This window comes from Amblyomma americanum, chromosome 6 (assembly GCF_052857255.1).
Source record: "Amblyomma americanum isolate KBUSLIRL-KWMA chromosome 6, ASM5285725v1, whole genome shotgun sequence".
NCBI lineage: Eukaryota > Metazoa > Arthropoda > Arachnida > Ixodida > Ixodidae > Amblyomma > Amblyomma americanum.
Window position 1 is genome coordinate 90,029,216 of NC_135502.1, and position 20,018 is coordinate 90,049,233.

At 48.6% G+C, this 20,018-nt stretch overlaps 1 long non-coding RNA gene across 2 annotated transcripts in view; it reads left to right on the plus strand.

Moving 5' to 3' along the window:
- The window catches only part of LOC144094828 (uncharacterized), an 87,094-nt gene that overhangs the window by 2,201 nt on the left and 64,875 nt on the right, over positions 1-20,018 (plus strand). The window lies entirely within an intron of this gene.

Here is a 20,018-nt window from a genome sequence, read left to right on the forward strand (position 1 = left end):
ATTGTTCTCATTGATAACAAAAGTCTGTACATTCTGGAAACCGGAAAAATAAAATACGTCATTCCTACGCTTATAAATCAGGTTACTCCATTCTTGAGCAAGTATCTAACGACAAATACTGAGATGTAACTTTAACGAGCAATCTAGCGTGGAACTTGCATATGAACAATATTTGCTCTCCCGCATTTATATAATTGTGTTAAGTATAAATGACCTTCCTAAGATTAAGCTTCTGTTTTGTTCTTGTATTAAAAAAACTCAGACATGCATGCATAATATGGGACTTGTATACTAAATTCTAACATATAAAGTCTGGAAAGAATGCACAGAAGAGCTTTTAGGCTTATCTTTAAAATATATGCAAAGGCTTACTCCCCCACAACTTTATTATTATTTTTCTGCCCTATAAATTACTGTTCACTAGTTTTGTGCCACAACTGCACAAGCAGACATTCAAACTCTGCTCCTTCTTCAAAAGAAAGCACTTTGCTGTACGTATTGTAAATGTGTACTACTTACATTCATTTGCACCACTATTAACGCGATATAACACAATTAGAGTTGAAAGAGCGTATGAGTTTGTAATAAAAATTTGGCGAGCCTCCTAAAAATAATATATCGCAGTTAAAAAGACAATAAATTTATTCGCCCATGGGTGGATGTGACAGATGGCTGATACCACGTCAGCGCACTAATTACATGTTGCAGTCACTCACGCACGACTTGCCATTTTTATTGAATAAATACCTGTATGAAAATACTGAATTGAACTATTCGAACAGAAAGCAGATGCGCGAATGCTTTGTAAGCGATACCAGTTTTTGCCCAAATAATGTTATTATCTGAATTTTCATTGTTGTTCATTGTGTCTTGTATGCTTTCTTAATAATATGTGTTTGCAATGTTATTCTAAAATGAACCAAATAGAATTACTCAACTGTGTAATAGACCGCTTGTGCAATGCATGTAACTGCACTTCAGTTAAAGCACATTGCTATGTACAAAAATGTCTCCATGTGTAGTCAATGTTGTGCACAGTGCTTATGTGCTGCTGCCCTCAACGGACACCTGGTACCTGTGACAGCTTTTCCGCTTGATGGCGTTTCAACTCTTCGTTGTAAATGAAGCACTGATTAATAGAAATGAGTGAAATTTAACGGCTTGAACTTCGAAGAAAAAGTTTAGGTTATAATTTTTGTGTCTTATTTGATAATAAATTGATCCCCCTCCCTTTCTTCCTCATTACACTTAACGCATTTTATGTGCTATAAACTCGGCATCACAACCCTACTCTCTAACCCGGCCGTATATTCGCTAAAACAGACCAAAGTTTTCGTGTTCTTTTTCTTTGCGCAGCATAACACATTGTAATCAGGTAACTAAGTCATTGTCCCGTGATGTCTAAACAATTACAGTTGAACTTCGTTATAACGATGTTGAAGGGGCGCGGCGACTACTTCGTTATAGCCATAGCTTCGATATAGCCCGTACTGACCGAGCTTCCAAGGGGAATCGTCATTCCTTCGCTTTATCCATTATTTCGTTATTAACTGTTTCGTTACAACGAGGTTCGACTATAATGCTATTTGCGCTTTTTGTTCTTTGCAGTGTCTCTTCTTGTCATTCCGCCAACTTGTATGCCCACTTAGGCTTACAGTCCGCAGTAAATTAAGTAAATGAAAAACGATATTGTGCAGATCAAAACAGTTTTTCCACTGCCGACTTTAAGAAGTGTTTTTATGGCCTGTGCTTTCCTTGGTTTTAAGCGACTGATGCCGCGCTGTTGGTCTCCTCTGGTGTATACGTATACATAAGCCGCTGTTAAAAATAGACAGCAAAGACAGTATATTTCTGAGGGCTATAGCAATGAGCCCTTCTTGAGGGAAACTAGCTAGAGTGACAGCGATACGTTCGCAAAACCCGTGCATGCATTTTGAATCTTTTGGTTATAAGCAGAGATCAACGATGTTGGCATGAAGAAAAAAAGCTAGTAAAAACCATTATCGCCCGTGTCTTAAATGGGGACAAGAACTCGCCGTATTCGCCATACCGTATTTTATCTCAAAGAGTACGCGCTATTTCAGACGAAATAGCAATAAAAAAAGTGCGCTTCCCGTAAGGCTGTCACAACGCCTGTGGCGGCATGGCGTTTATGTGCGCTGCTGATGCGTTCAGCTTGTGAAATCGTTACTCCTGTGAGCCATTTGACATGTTTGCTAGCTCTAGACGTTGTCATTGAAGGGGAAATCGTTGCTGTTGTGTACCATACGAGATGACTGCTGTCTTCACAGTTGCCGTATAATTACGGCTGCTCCGCTCTCCCCAGTAATGTGATCGAAACGGATTATCTTTGTTTAGTGTGGAAACCAAGGTCTATATACCCCGTTTTTAAGGTTTAAAATAAGTCGATATTGTTGTTCTTGCCCATATATTATTTTCACGAGTTACAAATACCTGCTTGTTATCCATAATTACCCCGCCTTTTGTGGCACTTGGTGGCGGAGGAGGGGTCTGCAGGGACCACGCGTATTCTTCAGTGGCTTCACCACATACGGATGTAGTGAAGCACAGTCGAATAAGGGAAATCTATTACTGGTTGTTGAGTATGCGCTCCACGCTACTGGCGCTGCTTGTCGTATATATACGTTATCCCTTTCGCAACACGAATAGAATTAAACTTGCACAGCAGACAGGCCCCACATCTGGCACGTGTTTTCGCTCGTGTAAAGTCGCAGATGGATCCATAATTTACACTCCGTGGGTGGGCTGCAGATGCGCAGAAGCCTTGCGTGTAGCCGGGAGAAAAGAAAATACGCTCATCGTTCACTACGAAAACGGAATAGCGATGGCAGAAGCCACCTCACGACACGTGCCTCGTTACCATATAGCCTCGGGAATCCAGTAAAAATGAAACAGCAGAAACACCCGCTGCACGAGCCCGTGGCGAAAAATTGTGTCTAAGGCAGGCTTACGAAGCCCTTCCCCTCCAAGCGTATCCGTGTGTGTGCGCGCGCTGACATTAGTCACTGTTCAGGGCGGCGGTGTTAATATTTATTTAAAGGCGCCGTATTGATCGCGCTGCGCGCGCTGTCAACTGAAAGGTCCTCTGCGCCGCGCTACGCGTTCGCCGGCTGCTGGGAGGCTGTGCGAAGTTCAATTTGCGCAAGGTAAGAGTGATGGGCCCGTCGTTTCCACGTCCAACCGTGTCTGCCGGGGAAGAGCAGTGCCCGCGTGCTACCTGCCGCGGTGGCCTTCTTTGCAGCCAGTCAGCCTCCGGCGACTGGCGGCTCGCGTACCTTGGGGCGCGCCATTATCTCACCCGAAGAAAGGAAACGCAGCAATTGCACCTTTAAAATGTCAGTGATTTCCTCTTTATTTTGATTGTATGCTTTTGCTTGTATGCACGGGTCAGTACACCTGGAACCTTTGTGGACCTCATTATTCCAGGAATTTCCCCAGGGATCAACGAGCAAACGAAAATTGGAGATCCGTGCGGAAATTCGTGGTATGCAATATGTGTGTGTGTGTGTGGGGGGGGGGGGGGGGGGTGAGAGAGAGACGCCCTGTAAGCCATCACTGTCATATTTCTCCTCCGCTGGAAATCGCTGAAATAAAAATATGTCAAAATGTGTCCGTAATATTTTCTTGCAGAAACTAAAATATTGATTCGGAACAACTATTTTCGTCTTATTTAATGCTCTTATGTGAAGAAGAAAAGCGCTATTTAATTTACTCCCTTAATTAACACCATCACCATCGGCCTAACTATGCCCACCGCAGGCTAAATGCATGTCCCATACCGCACCAATTAACCCGATCCTGTGCCAGCTGCAGCCACCTTATTCCCGCTAACTGCCTAATCTCACCCGTTCACCTGACTTTCTGCCGCCCCCTGCTACACTTGCCTTCTCTTGCAATCCACTCCGTTGCTCTCAACGACCCTCTGTTCTGCCTTGGCAATATGTACATGCAGTGACCATTTCTCCTCGATTTCGACTAGGACGTCATTAACTCGAGTTTCTTTTCTTGTCTGGTCTGCGTCTCATAACGTTACACCTATCATTTTCCTTTCCATACCTGGGTATACGTTGTCTTATTTAGGTTCAACCCTTTCGTTAACAGCCTCCACGTTTCTGCCCCGTGGGTGAGTACCTCTAAGTCACAGCTGTTATGTGCTGTTCTCTTGAGGGATATTCTCGTAAACTTCCATTCACGATCTCGGAGAGCACCTGCTAAATGCACTCAGCACTATGATTATTCTTATAATTCTCTCCGATCATGAAGTGTAAAAACGCATTCTAATCTGAAGGCACATTTCTTGGCGTTTTATCGCTACCAAACTGCATTTATTGTGTTGCGGCTTTCGAGAGCGCAGGCATGCAGTGTAGGCAAGTTTATAGAATTCCATTATTGACGCCCGCGTGGCGGTCTGCCTCACGTGTATACACTTGTGAATGAGTGGGTGAACACTTGTTTTCGATATATATTCTGTCTTAGGTTTTGAGATGTACATCTCGGCGTGCGTCTTGAGTTATATTCTGCAACCGGTTAGCGAGGGTTGTCCGTGTGTCTTGTGCATGGTTCACCTTTCAAAGTCTTTTCGCTTCAGCCAAATAACAGAGTCATTACGGCACTATTAAAGACCGAATGACCTTGAAATGCTAGCAGAAGGTTTCTTCTTGCAGCAAAGAAGCTTGCTCCTTGACTTGTTTTCTCTTAATGGTCCGTTACACGGATCATTCTGGGCACATTCATTTAGCTGCAGCTGAACGCTGTGGACTTCGGACTTTTGGCCAGAATTGTGCCTGCGTAGATTTCGAAGTAGCTTAGTGAGTGCGGCCCACCGAAATCCATTATGGGCTGAGAATATACGTTCTTTACTGCAATTAATATATATATATATATATATATATATATATATATATATATATATATATATATATATATATATATATATATATAGGCCCGAAAGACGAAAGACTCGGGTTCGATCCCGGCCGCGGCGGTTGAATTTCGATGGAGGCGAAATTCTAGAGGCCCGTGTATTGTGCGATGTCAGTGCACCGGACGCGAAATTCGGAGGTCGTGGGTTCGGATCCCACCTGCGGCATGGTTGTTTTTTCTGCTGCTTTATAATTAATTTTCCTTAAGCAACAGATTAATCGTATTATTAAATAAAAATTAAAGAGAACAATAGAAACATTCCCCTGTGCACCATGGTTTCGGTGACCGGTGGCTTCCTTCATATCTTTGTCAAACGAGCCCCTCATTTCGTTTACCTTGTCTGCTAATAGCTTAACGAGGGTCTCGGTTCTGGCAGTGTTGATGCCATAGGTAGCATAAGAGGGCTCTCGCACAGTTTCCACCCTCGCCGTTAGATGACGTTCTACGTCACATTCGCGGTAATACAGGACGTGCTACGTTCGCCGCTATGGACGAGGGGTGGCGCTGGTGAACACTCTCAAGCTTCGCTTACACGCAGTAAACATAAATACCCACGAGAGCAGCAGACTGGACAGCCGTTGCCGTAGCTCAGTTGGTAGAGCACCGGACGCGAAATTCGGAGGTCGTGCGTTCGGATCCCACCGGCGGCACGGTTGTTTTTTCGGCTGCTTTATAATTAATTTTCCTTAAGCAACAGATTAATCGTATTATTAAATAAAAGACTAAAGAGAACAATAGAAACATTCCCTTGTGCACCATGGTTTCAGTGACTGGTGGCTTCCTTCATATATATATATATATATATATATATATATATATATATATATATATATATATATATATATATATATATAATATATATATATATAATACACACACACACTTATAAAGGGAGGCAACAGTCACCGAAGCCAAGGTGCATAGGGAAATATGTCTAATTTTTTTATGTGTTGTGTTTGTCAGTGGGCTAATAATACTTAGAATAATCTGTCGCTTAAAGAAAATGACTTATAAAGCAGCAGAAAAAAGCAACCATGCCGCCACGTGAGATCCGAACCCACAACCTCCGAATATCGCAATCCGGTGCTCTACCAACTGAGCTACGGCGACGGCTGTCCAATCTACTGCTCTCGTGGCATTTTTATGTTTATTGGGTGTTAGCGAACCTTGCGTTCATAAATTACAACGAAGTCTTTACAGTTACTGCTGTACAGGGCAACGCGATTCCGATATTTTGGTTGGTTTGGTTAGGGGGGGGGGGGGGGGGGGCGACTCAGCCTATGAGGGACGCTGTAGTGAAGGGCTCCGGAAATTTCGACCACCTGGGGTTCTTTTAACGTGCACTGACATCGCACAGTACACGGGCCTCTAGAATTCCGCCTCCATCTAAATTCGACCGCCGCGGCCGGATCGAGCCCGCGTCTTTCGGGCCAGCAGTCGAGCGCCATAACTACTCTGTCACCGCGGCGGCCTACTTCGGATATTTGCAACTCGTCAATCCGCCGTTGCTTTTGCTTATATACTTTGTTCCCACTGAGCTAGTTTGCTTCTGCCAAGCGAAGCCGAGGATTCAAACGCTATTTCTTGTCCCTTTTGTCGTAAAACACAAGTGTGCGTACGCGCACTAGCCCTGCGTGAGTAGTTGTAGACTGGTGGCGCATGCGCAGATTGACTGACTATAGCTCATCGGTCGGCCCCGCAAAGGTGGGGCCCTGTTCCTGAAAGACTGCCTGATGTATTTGTTCATTAGTGTGTTCCTTAGACCAGCTAGATACTGCGCTTGGCCTGCGTGCACACAAATAAAGAAATAAACACAGCCGCAGTGGCACTGCACGCAAGAAAACCTTGCGCATTTTGCGAGCAACCTTCGGGACAACAGCGGCCGATTTCTCTAAGGGAAGCTTTTGTATTAGGTGGAAATCAACAGAAACATGCCGATAAAGCTATTTTCCACGCATTAACATGCATTTGTTTAGGCGAAAAGCGCGAAGCACTGCATCGCGCGAAGCCTCAGCTATGCATCTATGGCTGCATAAATTATGCCCTCGCAAAGAGGCCTTGTTCTCACTGGTTCCGAGACGGCTCCTCGCCGCAAGCCTGCCGCCCCAACGTACTTCCAAAGAAAGTGTGTTGTTAGGCCAGCGATCTTCCAGGCTTTTGATTGCCCTGATTGTACTTTGTCATTCAAATCACGGAAGATAAACGCGCTACTGCTTTGTTTAGCGCTCGCAAGACAACGCCCCCGAAAGACCGCGCCAGTGATTGGAGAAAGTGAGGCCGCATAAGACAACTTGGCCTATTGTGTTCGAAGCGTCTCTAGAGGCTGCAGAAATCGAAAAAACTCTGAGCAGTATGTGAAATTCACGCATGGGTAGGTTGCAGAATATGAAAAAAAGAAAAACTAACTGTACCTGATGAGCTTCCTTGGAGGAAATCAAGCGCTTCAATCTTCACGAGAGCTGTTGATGGGACGGACAAAGGGCGGGGCGTGGAGTTTTCCCACGCTAAAGCCAGGCCAGCGGCAGCTTTTCGTCCGGGTTCTTTTTGTTTGTTTATTTTACACCTTAATTATCAGGCGCAACACGTGCATAGGTTTTGGTGGCGTGGCAAGCCCAAGTGCCGTGCAGTCACTGCAGCTTCATGCTCTCCTAAACGCTCAATTACTCCACCAATCGCTTTTCCTCTTTATGCGCTCTGGCGAGACGACCGTCTGCGATTGGTCTAGCCTGTCGCGGTGTCAGTCGCTCAGAATTTGAACGCGCGCCTGAGACCAACGTCTCGAGTTCTACACCCTGTATACGCCTTACCGAGGGCTGGCCGTGGCGGAGTCACATGCTGTGCCCAGCCCAGCAGCGTGCCGAGCCACGCTTACGTAATAGATCCAGGCGGTATTGTAGTAATGTGCATGTTATTCGCCAGCATAATACGCGTTATGCACGTCTCACCTTACGCCTGTTCCGCTGGTTATTCATTTTTTCGCTGTCTGCTAGCTCGTAATTACAACTCCCCCCACTCACTTTCCTTGGGGTATCGCGTTCGCCACCTTCCCTGCCTTCACTAGCGCCGTCGTCGGCGGCAAATAAAAGCACAAAAACCGGACAGACAGTACACGTGGTAGCATTGGCCTCCCGCCGGGGCACTGTCGGCTGCTGCGTCCGGCATGATTATATGCGGGCGCCAAAGAGAAAGAACCAATCAGAAAACGAACTGGTGATGTGGCCCAAAGGCAGACAATGAAAAAAAAAAAGGAGAGAACGCCTAAGTGAAGGACGAAAAAAAAATCAGGCTATATGCGGCCCCTTGGATTCTCTTGTGGAAAGGTCGAGGCAGACGCCATAAGAGAAGTAAGGACAGAACTAGATTAAAAAAAATGAATAGCGAGTCCACTCATGAGCGAAAACGAAGCTTGCTCGCAAGCACAAAAGTAATGCGGCGTCCTGCTCACTGGGTTGCGCTATACGCGGAGGCTGCAGCCGCAAGAGCAAGGCTGCAGCGGCGTCAGCAGCAGGGCTTTCTGGCGTCGTGAATTAATCTTAATTAGGCTAAGGAGCCGAGCGCCAACGTTTGTGTTTATTTATTGTTTATTTATTCGCCAATTCCTCTTCTCTAGCACCGTCGCGCGCCATCGGATCGCTGCTTTTTCGTTCCCTCGAATATCTTAACCGCGACGCGTTCGAGCAACCTCGCGGGCAGACCCCGTTTCTCCTAACTCACTCCCTAACCTCTCCTCTCTAATTTTCACCCTCGTTTATTCACATTGTTTTCTTTTGTCTTTGTTTCTTGGTCCAGCATACGAGGTTTTCCATCACTCTTTGCTAATGTGTTTTCCTTTTATCACGTGTTCATTTTTTTGTGTTCTCTTTAGTTGCCCCCGTGCCTACGTCAAGCCCACCCGCAGTTAACCATCACCTGCGTCTGCAGAACGCGCCGTAATATATGCGTGATAAACGCGCGCGCCAACCGCGACTGTGTCGGCAGCGCCGTAAATATGGAAATATGGCGTGACGCGTGTACTCTGCGAAAAACGAAGCAGGCGAAGAATCAGAGAGAGAAAGTAAACAAAGGCAATTAAAGAAAAGGCTTGCGTCTGCGCAACGTCCGCAGCATTGCTCGATTCGACGATGACAGCGGATGGTATAGTAATTAAGCTTGTCTAGGCGCTCTCGATCGACGCTGTGGAAACACTACAAGAAAAAAAAAATACGGTGAGTTCATTGGCAGTGGCGATACTGCCTAGTGAGCACTTGTATGCAGTGATGTAAACTGCAAACAATGTTAGGACATTTCAGAACTTAGGCGATTAGGCTTAAGTATGCAAGTAAATTAAAACTGGGACCGAGCCTTATGGCGGCAAACTACGCTCGCGAACTACGCTGTCTTGTTCCAAGAGGAACATTCTTGCACCTCGGGTATTCGACCTTGGAAGAGAAGGTGTACCTCTTATGTGGATGGGCGGACACTGACTCTTTTTCGTGTTCCTGTCTGGAGAACATAATAAATAATGGTATTCAAGCGATGCGAAAGATACTGTCACAGAGCTTGAAAATAAATGATACGGCGCGATGGCCACACCACTGATGTCGTGTCTTATATCCAGGCCGACGCTAACATTTAGTCCATATGTGGTCGCTTGCTTAAATTTCTTCTTAATAAAACCGCTTGGTTTAATTAACAAAAAAGTAGCCTCTATAAACTCTCTTGGATATGGCTCTGACTGAGTGCCAAGGCACGAAACTGTAGCTTGGAGGCTCACTGCCTTATTGGTTTAAAAAATTGTTTGCTAGCAGCCATATCAGTTTGTTGGACCGATCAACTGAACAAAACACATTACTTTTCTAAGTCTGCCGCAGATGAAGGAGACGGTTATGTGGGCATCTACATATGAGGTCGACGAGTATCAGTCAAGGCGACAGTGTTCGCTGTCGCCTTGACAGTACAAAACAAAATATTTTTTTTTAATTTTATATTAGCCTAGGTTATGCGGGGTGTTTATTTATATTCTGTACAAGAGTTTAATAAATCTCGAGCTATATACAAGCCTCGGATACCATGCCTTCAGTTGATGGTATGGGTTAGTGTGCCTATAAGCGTGCGCTGTCTGGCATAGTTTACCGAGCCCTTTTAGAGGACCTTCATGATAGAAACGCTCTTAGCTTGAAATCAAACACATGTGGAAAGCTCAGTAAAGGCTATGGATTTTGATCACTGCAATAATTAGACAGATGTCCCATTACTAACCTGTCTTTTTGTTTATCACTCAAAGCTGGTTATTCCAGCAAAAACACAAGAACAATACTCCAAAACTGCGTGCACGTGCCCCTAAAAGACAATGCTGCAGGGGGGGGGGGGGGGGGGGCGCAAAAAGGAAGTGTTACGGAGAGAGCTCCAAGCCGGAGGCTTAAGTCCTAAAAGGTGAACGGTCCCCGCTTGTGTGAGAAGCTCCGGCTATAAGTTAAGGAGTTCCCAGAAGACGCTCATGCGGCGAGATAACACAATGCTCTGTCACTCGTTGGCCCTTGGGGGATCGTTTTTCACACAGAAGCGAAGATTGGGCGCCTTGTCATTGTCAACGAGCCCGAGCCGCGTTACTCATCGCTTGAACCTCAACAAGAGCGATGCCGCTGCAGTCTTGCCCGGGCCACCGACCCCTCCTCGGCTGCTATAAAAAGATTGCTCGCAAGCGGCGAAGAAGAAAGCCAGCCGAATGCGTGCGCATACCGCGGTGTGCCGTGGTATGCGCTCTTGGCAACGTGCGCGCTTTGAACCTAAACAGTCTTTTGCTCGAGGCCATTTAACCCTGCTCGCAAACGGCCGATGCGGAAGGAGGTCGTACGGCTTGTGCATTGTCACGTGGCGCCATCTATGTCATAGCGCGTGAAGGTGTCACGTTAACGCTGGAAACCGCACATTCGATAAAAGGAAATCAGGGTTGCATCTTCAAGTGAGAGAGGATGAAAAGAGCCACTAATGCGGTGCAAAAATAACCTGATCAGTTCGACTGGTATGTACGAGTATAGTAATGCAGTTTGTGAAAAGAGAAACCGGCCATGGCGGGGTATTTACGGTTCAAAGCCAGCGCCAGCGTCGAGGTTTCCCATCACCTGAGAGCGAAACGCGGTTATTCTTTCATGTTTCGTTGTTTATCTTTCACCGTGCGGTCATAAACACAGACAGAAAGGAAGCTCCTGGACATTTTGCCGTTCCTCTGCCAAAGGGCCGACATTGCACCAAGTCACACTGGTTGGCTCAGTCGCATTTATTTGTTATCCGAGTGCAATTATGGTGTACTTCTCACTGGGTTTTTTTGTTAAAATGGCGCAATCAAAAGTATAGGATGAGCTGTTAATCTCACTGTAAGTGTCATGCTGTCACCTTCCCGTCTCCTTCACTATGCAAGGTATAACTACACTCCCAATGTACATCCGCACGTGCTGTGCATACCTCATCACCCTGAGGCGTGGCTTACTCAAGCCTTGCTCCGCCGTCTACTCACTTATAAATACACTTACTCACATCTAGGTCCCAGTAGTGCGTGAGCAGATTTCACTCGCACTTACGGTAACTCAGCTTTACTCACTCATAGGTATTCAACTGCATACACAATTGCAGCTACCCACGCCTACGGAACACACTGTAAACCAGAATCAACCCAAATGGGAGTTTGAACTGTTGGCGCCACCCTTCATACTCCATATGCAGAAACATTTACACCATCAATTTGGAGTAAAAATGTTCTAAATGACCTATTTTACTCCCTGCGCTAAATAATTGGGTATAAAGGAGGGTTCTCTACCTTGTAACTCCCATTTTTAATTAAAGTTTCCGGGTATCAATGAGCCCCAAGTCCCCAAAGGAGTAAAAAAACACCATTTTGCGCCATCCGCCCCGCCACCTAGCGTCTCGTCTGCTTCTGGTCAGTCGTCTGATAATGGCGGTGAGTGACGACTCCCTGGTTACCGTCGTCGCTGGATCTCTGCTCACTTCTGCTCCTTCACGGGTGCCGGCCGCGGTACACGATACCGGCTTGTCGCCGTTTTCCGCTACAGTAAGCTACACAATTGAACTGCTCTTGTGAAGCTTACAGTGCTATAATCATACCTGACCTTCCTTTGTTAGCGTCGCCACCCCGTTAGAGCCCCTTCTTAAGCCTAATTCTCTCAGCTTTTTTCAGTGTTGTTCTCGCGGTGTGTTGCAACAGATTACAGTGCGTTGCATAACATGGAACTCTCGTAGAATATTGTTTCAACGCTGAGCTCTTGATTGAGTTGATGAGGCTACATTCTTCCTCAGTCATATTGAAATGCCAAGCCTTAAAGAAGTGAATATGAAGCCAAACACTGCCATACCAAACTACCTTCAAGGGTGTTTTCATTTTCAACTTATTCTGCTCTGGTTTTTAGTCTATAGCGGGATGCATGGCCGTGAAAACAACTCCGCGATTCCTTTTCAGTTTTGATCTATTTATTATAATGCTATATTCCTTTATCTACGAACGTAGCCAAACAAACTTGTACAGCAAAAGCAGACGACAAGCAGAAGACTCCTGCCGCCTTCGCCTACGGCGCCACTGGGCTTGCAGACGCCGAAAAGAACGCGTGACGCAAGGTGACATTAATGCAGCGCAGTTTCCCAAGTTGGATTGCCGGCTGCCCCCGCAGCTACTGCCTGTTTCGGCCGCTGGCACTGCTGTAAGAATGAGCCTGGATGACGATGAATAAACACGACGCCATTTTTGGGCTCCGTTTCTGTGGGTAGTAAAAAACTCCCTTGCACTCCTAAATACCTCCCTTGTTTAAGGGAGTAAATCAGATACTCCCTTTATATGGAGTAAATAAAACCTCCTTTTGGTTGTGCGCTAGAGGACAAGGCATTTACTCCCATTTAAGTGTATTTTTGTTAACAGTGCACATTTCCACTCGCACCCACGAGGGCTCAATCGCAGTTTCATATGCATGTACTCACAGCCATAGGAGCTTACTCACACTCGCTTCGATTCACACTCGGGGGAGCTCACAACCACTCACACTCACTGCGACTCGGTCCCAGTCTCACTCACATATAACCAGACCCGCAGAGTCTCAACGACACACTTCCACTCAGACTTACGGAGGCGTGGTTCCACTCGCAAGAGTTCAACTCCATTTGCATTCGCATCCACTCACGCTCACTTTCACAAGAGCTCAGTCCCTAGTAAGCTCACATTCGCTGACATACACGCACAGGGGATCACTTATCGTGAGGGGAAGTGAGTGTTTGTGCTACAAGTGCAGTTAGGAAAGTTTCGCATACCTTGACGTTCAGGCAAGCGCATTCCCACGCTATAGAAGTACGAACCACCACGTATTGCCACCTTCCTCAGCTCCATCCCGCAAAAATAAAAAGAAAAAATACTTTCTCTGCGTGGGTACCGTGCATAGGAAATCAAGTAGCAGGTCGCTCCTAACTATAGGCGCGTGTCTTGCCCGACTGACGCATTCTGGAATCATTCCTGCTGGCGAGGCTCTAAACATTTTGTCCTTTCATTCTTCTTCGTCTCTCCGCGGTAACTCTGCCAGCACACGCCTCACCCTTCTTGCGTGGGCAACCTTCATGCATTTCTCAGCACACTTCCAATCTAAATCCAATTCTGGGCTCCGAGATTAGATGCTGCACCGCCGGACTCGGGGCTGAGTTACCGCGGACGCTTTCGTCCTGCACGTTCCCGCCGTGTTTGCTGCCTGAGGGCGTAGCGATCTCCTCGGGATTGTTCCGTCCCGTTCTCCATTTGTGGCACGCATGTGGCGCCGCCTCTGCTATAAATCTTTGAGTGCGGACCCGGCCTGTTTCTATGCCGGCCGCACTGACGCCGGCGTGTCACGTTCTGCGTAAATTTGAGCTTGTTTTCAGTGAGAACGTCCGTATACATACCACGACGATAGAATATTCCACGTGCGCGAGCCAGTGGAGATAGAACACGTAAACACAAAACAAGCTCAGCGGGCGTTCTCTCTCTCTCTCAGCCTCAATTTGTTTGTTTGTTTTTTACAACGCAACTGTTCTCCTCTTCTTTTCGGAAAAAACTTCTTGTTCGTAGTTCTCCAATAGGTTATTCACGAAATGTCTCCACCAAATTTTTTTAAAGCTAGCAAATATTCATGTCAAAACCGCCGTTGCATCCTTCCTCTTCAGACTATGTCTTAAAGAAATTTGTAAGCCTTAGTTGCTTTTTTTTTTTTCACGTGCTGTATTATATTCTGCCTTCATCGGAGTATATTATCTTCCAGTACCAAATAATCACATTCAAAGCTTGCTATCGCAGTGAGGTGACTCATCCAGCACGTGCAAATTCTTTGTCTCACGGGCGCGCCAGCGTGCAAAGAACACATGATACGCAACAATCGATTCGTATACTTATTCGCGGACCATTCCCAATTCCATCCGCGCACTTATCGATGTATTTATTGCGCGTGTCTGACGGTCCACTTAGGTTTTACGCCACGGCAGTTACGTTTGCAGACCGCATATACATGAAGGGAAACAGATGAAAGACAGGACACAAGGCCCTGCCCCTTTGTCTCTGCTTTCATGCACGGGAGGAGGGGGGGGGGGGGGGGGGGGGGCGTTATCTGTGTTATGAACGGTTGCGTTACGTCCCTGTCCCTCAGCTCGCCGCCAGTGCATTTTTCTCCTCCGCTGGCTGAATAGCAATGCGCTTATAATACAAGCCGCGCATGCTGCGACGGCCGCGAGAGAAAACGCCACCGCCTGGTGACAGCGAGGACATCTGCAACCTTAATGTGCCGGCGCAAATAATAAGCCCGGTAAATGGGGATGAATGGCTGTATATATATAAGAAGGAGCCCCCAAAACAAGAGCACTCTTTTTTATTTATTGTTTTTTTTTTCTGCGCCCGGCACTGGCGCTACTGCGTGGCGTTCTCTCGGGGAGCTATAGCTGGACCAGTCCCGAGCGTTTGCCAGTGACTGCAGGCGCGCCGGCAAGTCTCCCCCCCCCCCCCCCTCCCCGTCCTTCCCTGCACCCTCCTTCCCAACCCAGACGCATCTTATTTCCTCGCCAATGACGGATGGCGTCGGCTAATGAGAAATGTCTCGTTGCCGTTGCACTGGGCTGAAATTAATAAAGGTATTACTGGGGCCTGGGAGGGCGTTCGCCAGACGGGAAGAACTGAGGGGAGATGTGAGAACATGGGTGGGGAGGGTAAGGAGAGCGAAGGGAGGGAAGGCCGCTTCTACAGTGCAGTGGCACACACGCAGGCAGAGGCCTGCGCTGCCTATGTGTGTATATAGCACGTGTCGCCACGAGCGAGCTCGCGCTGATAACAAGGAAAGGCAAAAGGGAGCCCCCGAGATATATACGCCCCGAAGGAAGATATATGAGAACATCGACACGGGCGCGCACAAGCTCGCCGGGGCTCCCGCATGGTGGTTCTTTCTTGCGGACAGCGCTGCTGCTGCTGTCGCCGCGGCCTGCAGAAGCAAGACGCTGTGCACCGTCTACGTATGGGAGAGAAGTGTACTGAGGGGAAAGAGGGAACCGGAACAAGCTACGTACACGAACCAAAGAGCCGGCGGCTGGGATACACAGCGAGCTCTCCACTCATGGTTCGATATTAGTATTCGTCAGAGACGTATGGCGCTGAAATGGAACCTGCAGTGCGCGGTCTGTGTGCTGTTATTCCTCTTCGGTTTATTCCCATAGCTCCCGCCGTTGCAGGTTAAGGTTGCGGGGGTAGGCTGGGGGAATAGGGGAGGCGGGTAGGGACTGGTAGGGAAGCAAGGAGAAAGAGCAACCGGTGTAGAAGCAATAATAAATCGAGGGTTTGGCGCTGTTTTTGTTCGAGTCCGGAGTAAACAACGAGCGGGAACCGCGCCACTGCCGCGAGAGGTCGGATCGTATTGAAAACACTGTCGCTGGCGCCAGAAAGAAGAAAATGGATGGCAGAAAACTGGCGCGAAGCCCGGCGCTCATATCGCGACGCCCGCAGACTCGTCGCCGCCGCGCGCCCAAGTGCGAAATGAAACACCGAGAAAAACGAGCGCCGGAACCTTCTCTCCAGAGTTTCCGCTGGATATTAAAAGTCTCGGGAATACAGACACGCGCGTCACGATTTCTTAACAACGCGCCTCGCTAGCCTGCTCCACACGCGGTTGCAATTCTGGCTTCGCCGAACGTAGGCCGCACCTGCAGTGAGAGTGTTCCGAGGAGTCATTGCTTATGCGTCGGGGCCGTTTATCATCGGGATATACGCCGCCGCCACCGGTCCTGTTTGTCTCCGTACAGACGTGCCCGTATATATACCACGGCCCACTCTGAGCTTGTGTACCACAGCAGCGGACGTAGGAACGGGGCTTCGACACGTCCAGATGATAAGTGACCAGCGGTCTCCTGGCGCTGGGAAACACTGCAGATGTGGTCTTAGCGGAGAAGCGGGCGAAGGCCCGTGTAGTATATATGTATATATGTCTGTGTGTACGGTATATATGCGCCCAGCGCAGAGCGGGCGAAAAGCGAGGTATTTGGTACATACTGCGCGGGGGCGAAGCGCCTGTGACGCTTCGGCCCGATGCCTCTCCGAAAGTGTTTGCGCGCAACAGAGGCCAGTTGCAGCAGGGGCAGGAAGAAGCAGGGTTTGCTGAAGCCCCTCTTCGCGGCAGAGGGGATTATGTCCCCGTGCTCGCGGCAGAAGCAGCAGGCGTCTGGGTTCCCCTTGTTGCGCGACTCGCAACAACCGCGCGCTGCGCGGTCTGTCAGGAGTAGCCGCTACGTGCGCCGGCGAGAAGCGAAGAAGAACGGAGAGCGGCGGGGGGATAGGGGGGGTACGCAGGGCCATAAATCACGCTCTGCGCCGGCTTTCCATCATTGGGTTGGCCGTGGGGCATGACGTCAGGCGCGCGGCATTAGCGGCGAGCTTCGCGGGGCGCGCTCGCTTCAACGGCGGCGCGAAGCGTGAGGACGGCGGGGCAGCCGGGCGCTTCGCTCGCATCGAGGATTCTTTCTCTCTCTCTCGGCGTTGCTCTGTGCGGCGCAGGCAGCGTTCCGAGTTGCTGGGCAGGTTGAGCCGTCTCATCCGCCAGGTTATTTGAATATTTATTCGACCACCCCGCACCACCTCCCTTGCCGCGCCTAGACGCCCGAAAAACCCGAAGCCTCACTCTGCCTGTCTCCAGCCGACCCGTCGTCCCTGCCTCCTGCAGCGTGGGGACACCAGGGAATTCCGCACCGTGTTGCGTGCGCCTGCTCCACGAGTCTTCGTTTGTAGGCGCGTGATTCGTCACGTGTTGCTTCATTGTCCCCGCTGTTGGGCCCGTCTCTTTTGATGGTTCTTGATTGCTTCCTGCCTGATTTATTGCCGGTTTATTGGAGGACTCAGGGTTGGCGTCGTTTTTTTTTTTCACTTTAATTTGAATTTTGATTCAGAAGACAGAGCAGTATAATAGAGGTCATTGTTTCAGAGCCGTTTGTATCGCTCTAAGTTTGCCCAAGCAGCCGTCTTGCTTCCATCACCCGTCAACCTCACGTTCTTATTCATGGATGTCTTGTAGCACATCGGATCAAGATTTCGCGTCATTCACCGGAAAAGCCCTATTTCGAAACGCGTTTTGAACTTCCTCCACATCACTGTAAACAGTATTGCCTAACCGAACCACAGTTGCACCGCCTGTGGCAATACAATGTTCCATCACAATGTTCCATCACACACTTCTGCCGAACGCCAGCTGCGCGTGTTACCATGCGCATGGGCAGTCTGCTCCCGCTACTTGAAATTGCTTCACATCACCGTAAACAGTATTGCTTAACCGAACCACAGCTGCACTGCCTGCGGCAATACAAGGTTGATCACACTGTTCTGCCGATAGCCAGCTGCGCGTGTTACCACGCACATGCGCAGTCTGCTCCTGCTACTGCGCTGCGCAGGGGGTGTCGCGAAAACTGTGCTGAAAATCGCTCACGACTCTGTTGATTAGTGCCGCATATATAATTTAAAACTCAAAATGCGGAGATCTATAGGGACAGCACTAGCGTTGTAAGGGTATGCAATATACCGTCGAAACAGCCACCAGTGTGCTCCGTTTCCACCCAGCGCTATAAATGACACAACGGAAGCACCCCACAGAGCATCCTATAGAGTGCATGCAGGCTGAGCTCGATTGAAGTAACGCACAACTACAAGGTGCAGGAAAGCGGAAGCGAACGCAGGAGGATCCGTGCTTGGCAATGAGTCAAACGACGCGTCCCTCCTTCCCCGGCCACCTTCCCCCTGCTCGAGACGGATGGGATTTTGTTTCCAGAAACGCGTAAACCAATCGCAGCGAAGTCCATATATAGACAGGCGCGCCTGGGAGATCGAAAGCGCTTTAAACGCGGTGCGGCTGGCAGAGAGGGGTCGAGTGCAACCAGAATCCCTCGGTCCGCAGGCACGACTCGGGTTCCGCAGGGCTACTCGCCTAAACGCTCCCGTGGAATTCCGTTCCTGCCTCCCCTGTGTCCTTGTTTTTTTTTTTTTTGTCCTCTTGAATCGTACGTTGGCTATACGAGTGGGTGCTTTCCCGTTTTCCATTCCGTCTCCGCGTTTCAGTGCAACCGGCCGTGTGTACAAGGCAGACGGCATAGACAGCGGGACGAAGTGGGCTTCGCTTTGCTGTCACAGTTGGCACAACCGAGACAGTCCAGAAAGTTTCACGGCTCCGTTCTCCTCCTATAGCGTCTTCTTCCTTATTAATAGTTTTTAGCGTCTCGCACGGCCCCCTTTTCTTCTTCCTGTTTTTTTTTTTTTTTCTGGTGCACTTCGTTGCGACGCTGCCTCAGGGAGCCGGGGAGAAAGTATTGGATCTAGATTGCCCGAATACGTTTTCAATCACTGTCTCTGCACCCCCCCCCCCCCCCCCCCCCATCTGGCCACCGGGCGACCACCCGTCCTCCCGACTTCACGCGGGAATTTAATCTTTCCTTTTTGTCTTCTTTCTTCTTGCGCGAAATATCCGAAAATCCTTGAGGCAGCGAAGAAGAATCAAAGAAGAAAATAAAGAAGGCTGTCTGCTGCAGCTATCAATCTAGGTTAAGGAAAAATACATGCATATAAGAAACCGTGTTACGCGGAAAATAAAGCAGTGCTGCACACAAACGCATACACTAGCATACACGTCTGTTTCGCCTTTTCGTTTTCCGTTGGAATTCATCAAGAAAGGGAAATTTTGTATAGGCAGCCTCTCCGCCTGCACACCCCAGCTTTTTTTAAAATTTTATTTATAGTTTGAACCGCAGCCTGTCAATGAATCGGAGGACATTTTAACGAAATGAAACAGGCCGTGTGAGCGAGCGGCCGCGCAGATTTCAATCAAGTCGGCGGGTGGTCGGTCCGCGGGTGTTGTCGCTCCCGTATACATAGTGTCGCCGTTCAGTTTTTATTCTACCTTCCCGGTAACTCACATACGCACGCACCGGTTCTCCGAGGGCTGCCGCTTCATTTTACGAACGCCGCAGAGACAGACTGCTCCGCTCTTGGAGAGACCCCCGCAGTCGCGTTATTAAAAGACCTTCTTCTTCCTTGGCGGTCTTATATTCGGGGTCGGCGTGCCTGCAAAGAAGCGGGCCGTATTGTCTGGGGCGGGCTGCTGTATAGCCTCCTCCACATCCTATAGGTCGCTATAGCGCTGCTGCGTCGTTGGATCATCGTGAAATTCGGGGAGGGGACTAGAATGCTGACTGATTGGACCCGATGGAACAATTTTAACGAGCTCCGACGCGGGGTCCAGATCCCCACCGAGCGACCCTGCCGCACTGTGAACGCCTCCGCGCTTCCCCCCCTGACACAGCGGAGCTCTTTTTAATTCCGGAGGTCGCTGAATTAGAAGGTGTCTCATCGAGCAACTCGGGCTCAGCCAATCGAGCCCATGCACCACGCGGACGGTGCTGCCAGTTTTAACAAATGACGAGACTGTCCCTGCGTATCGATCGCGTCTGCGGTCTCTTCAGGAATGTGACTTAGCGCACGGTGTAATTTGACGCCTGCTTTGACTTCTTGTTTTTAATCTCGTCGATTTGTATGCCTCGACAGAAATATTGGTTTTTTTCTT